At 34.0% G+C, this 7,176-nt stretch overlaps 1 long non-coding RNA gene across 2 annotated transcripts in view; it reads left to right on the forward strand.

Annotated features, from left to right (window-relative positions):
* The window catches only part of LOC111641749, a 23,408-nt gene extending 21,154 nt beyond the window's left edge, over positions 1-2,254 (forward strand). For both annotated transcript variants that reach the window (XR_002759466.1, XR_002759465.1), the window contains one exon: positions 2,147-2,254. This is a non-coding gene — a long non-coding RNA (uncharacterized LOC111641749). The remainder of the gene's footprint in view (positions 1-2,146) is intronic.
* The last annotated feature ends 4,922 nt before the right edge of the window (positions 2,255-7,176 follow it).

Raw genomic sequence — 7,176 nt, forward strand, 5'->3', positions numbered from 1 at the left:
ATTCCATTTAAGCCTTCAAATTCCTCAGGATTAAAATTTATTGATTTCCAATTACATTTTTCTTCAATGAACACAGACATTACCGTTACCTTTTAGTAAAAACTACTAATATAAACAAAAATTCAATGAAATAGACAACAAAACGTACATAGGAAATACACGTGTTTTCTCGGTATTTCTACAACGTGAAATGGAAATAACGAAATCGTGTAAAATAAAATATGTAGAAAAAAATTGTTAATTATTTGTATTTTTAGATATTTCGTTAATTTATAAAAAGCTACGATGTAAAAACTATTACTTAAAATTATTTTATAGATTATTTTAGCCTTATAGTTCCGTTTCTTATCGTTTTCTCAAATTGCGAATTGGTCACGTGAGTAAATTAGAACTACGTCATTTCATTTTACCTTTTTATCACGTCGGTAATCGTGCGGGTAATAAATTAATTTTATTATTTTATTTAAATTAATAGATAAAATTTATAAAATATAAATAATAAATATATGGAAGTTAAAAAGTTTTGGAATTTTTACACAAACCTTCTTGCAAAATTTCAAGAATTTTCAAAGGCACAGGAAACTTTTTTTTTATTTAAACTCTTTCCGCTGTGTGAACACAAAGAGGACCTCTTTTCGCTAAGCCCATTATGGGTTAGGCCAGGCCCACAAAGATGCCGGGTAGTGAAAGACGGGCCCCGACATATCCGGACGGACCACACCCGAAAAATTCCTGGGGATTTTCGGGAATTTCGGTCAGAAAATACTCTGTTTCTCTGCAACGAAGAGAGATTTAATTTCATCGTTCAACTTAAAAAAATACAGCATTTCAAAATTGTTACGAAATTGTATCAAAACGAAATTTAAATTTAAAGAAATTTGTTTTATTTGTAAACAATCTAGCCTAAAATTTTGATTTTATTTAAAAACTGAAACCTTAATAAATATAAAAATTGGATTTTTGACTCTGAAAATCGAAAAAGTTTGCAGAAACAAAAATCTTTGCATTACAACGTCATTCGCAAAAATCCGAAACGGAAGGAACATGGCGGACATACTGTACGCTGCATGCCACATTTTAATACTAGTAGCCCGGGACGCTCCCTAGTGGGCGTTTTAGCAGTATTACAAATTCCTATGAGGCATGTTTAAAGCAGCGGCAGCTTTACGTTCCTCCACAGTGGCGTATTTCTTTGGTCGTGCCTACAGTGGCTAGCCACTGTAGTCGTGCCATGAAAGGTTTCTATTATTATATTAAAAAATTAGCTTAACTATTTCAAACCTTATCGTTTTATCGTAGCGGTTCAAATCTATCCGGTTTTTCGTTATTCGCCTCCTAGTGAACATTACAGGCATTCCGTGACAATAATAAATTCCTATTACAAATATAATGAATTATTTATATTGTTATATTGACCAAATAATAATTTATTGGCCAAATGAATAATAATAATTTATATTGTTCATTTAAATAATAATTAAAATTGTTAATTTAATTTGAATGTTTTAAATATGACACACGATAGGGGCGCCTCTAGTGTCCGTTATCAAACGGTTACGGGACAGACGGACACGTTGAATGGGTTATATATATAGATTGTAACATATACACATCCCATGCATAATACAAATTCAGTACATAAATAAAATATCTGGTACAATAAAATATAATTACAAAAACATAATACAAAATCCCATACATGATGATATTCCAAAACATACACATTTAACTAATAAGCAAACTGTGATGATCTGGTGCGAGTGTGCGTTAATTAATTATCCTAAAAATACAGTATCACTAGTTGTAATTGTTGTGTTTGTTTTCATGACTGACTACTATTGGGGTACTGTCAATGAGTATCTGATCTGTTTAATCTGGTGTTTTTGTGTTGTTGTATCTACTGTGTAGCTTGTTGTTTGATATGTTCAAGTATTATTTCTGGAATAAAGTTGTTGTATGTAATTGTTCTTTTCTGATCTGTTGCTCCATAATAGAGAGATGTGGGTATTTTTGGTATATTTGTGTGAATTTATCATTAAAGTCTTTCAGGTTTTATGTTATTATTATTTGTTTAATCTTTGCTTTATGATTATTTGTTGTTATGAATATTTTAAATTTGGTTTTTGATAATTTTTGTTTATTACAGAAAACCAATGCATCAATCAACCTGTATTTAATGTATACATATGTAACTCTAAAAATATCCATATTGGAAATAAAAAAGTTTCAGAAACAGAGGAATTAAAACAAATCAAAACTGGTAATGTAATTTATTTTATTTCTCTGAATCTTACCCATAGTTTTTCTCAAATAATTACATTATTATTTAGGTAAAAAAATTTAAATCATATGCTAAAATTTTACGATAATTGATTACAAATTCATATATATGTTCTGGATAATGTGTGAAATCTGGATAATGTTGAGACCACTCAGATAATATCAATCTTATCCAAATCAAGTGGATAAACACTGAAATATGAAGGAAATCCTTTCATTTTCAATTTTATCCAGATATTCTCAACATTACTCACCAAGGTTTGGATAATGTTGAATATCAATTGCAAAATAGACATAAATAAAGTAATTGTTTCTCTTTATAGTCAAAAAAATTAAAAAATTAATTAAATTACAGTAGAGCCTCGATTATCCGACCCCCTATCAACCGACTGTCCTAGTCGGCAAATTTCAAATGTCCACTAGTGATGTGGCGCTACAATATTTGGCTATGTCTTGGCTACTTTAATATTATTTTTACGTGTTTTAGCTGGCAACACTGGATCGACCATGAAAGGGAGCCAGTATTTAAACGAGATTTAATTTTCTAATTTTTAACGATACAACAGCGATGATTATTATTTTTAAAAATTTTTATTAGGCTTAACATCGATGAAAATTCAACGCAGAGTAGGTTAATATACTAATATACTAATTACATGGGATATAATAATATACTACACTAATAATAGATTTTTTCATACTTTTCGGTTATCTGCCCTTTCAATTATCCGACCAACCCCAGTCCCCAATTAGGTCGGATAATCGAGGCTCTACTGTATTATTAGCAATTACTTTACTTAAAGTAATAAAATTTAACATTAAATTTAAAAAATTCTACATTAAAAGTTACTATACCTCTACTTATTTTTGCAATTAAAACTTGAATGGCACTTACTATTCGAAAGAACCCCTGAAGTTCTGCACTTACAAGGGGACTGTTAGAGTGTCTTTTAATAAATATTTATTTTATTTATTTATTTATTTAGTACAAGGGAAACCCTGTATGCAAAATTACAAACTTATAAATATTAGTACAAAAAGAGTAACAATATTACAATAATACAACATGTGACAAATAGTCTGAAAGGGAAAAATAAAGATAACACAAGGTTACTTTCAATATCCAAAATAACAATAATATTCATATTCTTATAAGAAAAAAACATGAAAAAGAAAAATGGTAGCGAATGGTCGGCGTATACAAAACAAAATAAAAGAAAAGAAAAAAACTAAGTAAATACCTGCAAAAAATTAAACAATTATTATTTTTTTTTACACCCAAAATCGCCGACCATAAACACTGCCAACTATCAACACTCAGTTGTTCATTCAAATAGTAAATTTGCACCTCCTGGTGGTAAGCATCTGGAAAAAAAAGGTCTCTTTATCTTAACAAACAAATGATTATCCATTTAACTTAGTTATAAAACTATAAATAAAATAATATTTATTACAGTCCTGTAATAACTGTTTATATGCTTGGACCGAAAAACAATCTTCACCAAGACACTTTTGTCTGACTGCTGTCAGCACCTTACATTCAGCTATTACATGAAAAGCGTCAAAATTAACATTAGTACAGGTAGCCCTTGGTTTATGCTGGTTCAATTTACGCCGATTCACAATAACGTCGCTGCACAATTCATGATTTTGTTGTGTAATTCCCCGATTTTTCCTATGCCAGACTGATTTTCGTTTCAGTGTTGANTATAATAACTGTTTATATGCTTGGACCGAAAAACAATCTTCACCAAGACACTTTTGTCTGACTGCTGTCAGCACCTTACATTCAGCTATTACATGAAAAGCGTCAAAATTAACATTAGTACAGGTAGCCCTTGGTTTATGCTGGTTCAATTTACGCCGATTCACAATAACGTCGCTGCACAATTCGTGATTTTGCTGTGTAATTCCCCGATTTTTCCTATGCCAGACTGATTTTCGTTTCAGTGTTGACGTATTTATCGAGCCACGACATTGTACATTCGTTAAAACAAAGATTTTTATTGACTATATTTATTTTTTCTGTTTAATATTATTGGGTATGTATACATTTGCATTAAATTAATATTAAAATACTAAATGTTTAGGTACCCACAAGTCAAGTTATCAAACTTAATAGTCCAATAAATGGCGTCTGAATCCATAGCGCCATTGAATTTATCCCGTATCGATTCGTTCAGGAAAACACCTTACGATGCAGTAGCACTTCCGGCGATCACAAACTATCGTTAGTGAGACAAATCTACTTCTCGTTGGCCAGACGATATCTATCTCTCCTTAATTTTTCCACTCAAACTNTTGATATTAAGTCATTAGTAAAAAGATATTGTAATAGGGTTTGTGGATCATTAGACTGGTTTTCTGGAAAATGCAACTTTAAAGTACAGATTTCAATCATACAAATCAATACCGTCAATGTCTGTTTCACTACCCAAATCGTCTTTAAGCTTCAGATTTAAATGCTAACCAAGTTAAAATATCATTAATTATACTTCGACCATGTCAGAAAAATTATTAACAAAATAATTGCAATTTGATACACGATAGAACTGTTCGAATGCGTACAAGTACAAATTGAGAAGGAAGCTCTGTGGGGATTCCCTATTATCGTCAGTCCTGTCAACTTCTGTCATAGAGCACGACTATGGCTTTCGGGCGGCGCCGGATGCTTCAACCTGCCGACAGATGTTTCGCATTGCATTTTAATTCTGATAAATGCCAATAGAGGCACTTAAACGCTATAATATAAATAAGAATATAATAATTGCGCGCCGGTCAGAATTTTTTTCTCCATGCAAAGACATTTCTTATGGTGTAAGTAGGGTGGGTATTATGACAATGACTGAATATCACGTAACCGATCGCTGGATTTGCCGCCCCTTGGACGTGCCGCCCGCGTGCGGTGCACACCTTGCACGCCCGCTTACGGCGGGCCTGGCATCATCAATCAAAATTCCAACGCAAACCTCAATGAAATGTGAAACCAAACATGTGAAATAGAGAAAGTTTAATAGTTGTTGATGTGATGGTCACTTTTGGAAGCACGGGAGTTTGGACTGACAGCTTCTGGAGCTTCCAGCTAAAATGTCACTATTCTGAGCAACATTTTAAAAAGGCAGAGAGCTCTAAGGTTCCAGATGAGGTTCAAAATTGTGTTAATTGTGAAATTATTCGTGTTTAAAATAGAACAGAAGGTTATGCTAGAGAGAGAGAGAGAGAAAAAAATTTAGTTATCCAACCAGTGCAACGTGAAGGTACACAACAGGTTCCAAGATGATTCATATACATGTTAAATGATCTGCCAATGTCAAACTGAGAGATGGAACTTAGACACGAACGCCTGTATACAACCAATCTGAGTTAGGAAATCAAGAAAAAAGGAAGGTTTGATGGTCAAAGAGACATCGTGCTAGATCATTAAAATTCTAAAATGTTATAAGAAAGAAAATAACAGGCTAAAATATGAGTGCAGGTTTTTTATTTTTAGTTCCATCAACATCTCCTTGTCAGCATCAAGGGACCATGTTGAATAGACAGTCCTAAACAGACCTTTCTCATGAGTCATGACCCAAACAGCTCTCAGTTTTTACTTGGAGACAGGGGAGAGACCAATTGGAAAGCAAGACAAGAGAATTAGCACCAATCAAAACGTGAAAATTGGCAAGAAAAACTATAAAAACCCCAAATTTCAAGATCAAAAGTGTAGTTTTATGCCAGTCACATTGCACGACTAATCTGTGTCACTTCTGTTGAGGATTTTCCCGACACCTAACATACGAGCTTCAATGAGCGTTCATCTTGGACCATTTGCATTGCCATCTCCATCTCTGCCCTAGGCCATGATGAATCATCTCTATCAGACTCTCATCAATGCTCTGCTCAACTCCAACTCTTTGAGAAGGACTGAACATCCTATCAACATTGAATTTCAGAGTGATACTACAGAGAACAAACTTCCTGTTAAATACATGTAAGCAAATTATCGATTCATAATAAATGGTTTTGTGTAAAGATATATGTCATCTTTACCTCCACCATCACCGCCCACATGTGAACAGACCCTGGACCATTCCTGACTCAGAATTAATCTATTCCCCTCTAGTTGGCTAAACTTACATCTGTAAAAAAGTGCCTCATTGTGAATAATTTATTTTGTTATTTTTTAACATACAGGCTTTGTATCATTTCATTCTGTGAGACTTGGTTGCTAGTTTTTGTTTGAAAATGTGAATGTATTCCTATACATGCATGTTGTGTTGTTTGTGCTGTGTATGTATTTTAATTTTCCTCAATAATTCCTAACCTCTTTTATTAAGTTTGGTGTCAGGTAAAATGTCAGAACCTAAAATGTAAGAAGTGGGACATTAGACCATTTGCTGTTTCAATGTGACATCAAATGAGTCACATAATTGTGTAAGGATGACGCCCTTGGGGAGACTCCACCGTGAGGATTGTCTCCTTATTAAGGACGCAGTGTACCCGAATCTAAACTCGCTCGGAGGTCGCCCCTAAGGTGGAAGGTTACGACCCTCGCTTCGCCCGTGATCTGTCAGGATGACACAAGAAAGCCTTTTCCGTATGGGGGTTGTGGTTTGCTGGACGCAAAGACTCACACAGAGACCGTATTTACTAATTCAACGCATTTATTTGGATTAGAAATCATGCTTACAATAGTAGCACAGTTGGTCCCTCGTAAAGTGTCGACCCAAACGCTAAGGAGTTCCCTCCAGGGGCACGTTGGAATGGTTCTCTTGGGCTACTCGTAGAGGGTTCCTCTCTTGTCGGTAGAGGAGGAGATGTAGCCAGTCCACGCCGCACAAGTCTTTGTTGTTCCCAAAGTGGAAGGTTGATCCTCGGTGGGTCTTTTGTGGCAACTCCGCGACGGGTAGCACA

This window comes from Centruroides sculpturatus, unplaced genomic scaffold, assembly GCF_000671375.1.
Source record: "Centruroides sculpturatus isolate CEXI.00-Female unplaced genomic scaffold, Cexi_2.0 scaffold660, whole genome shotgun sequence".
Classification (NCBI taxonomy): Eukaryota; Metazoa; Arthropoda; class Arachnida; order Scorpiones; family Buthidae; genus Centruroides; species Centruroides sculpturatus.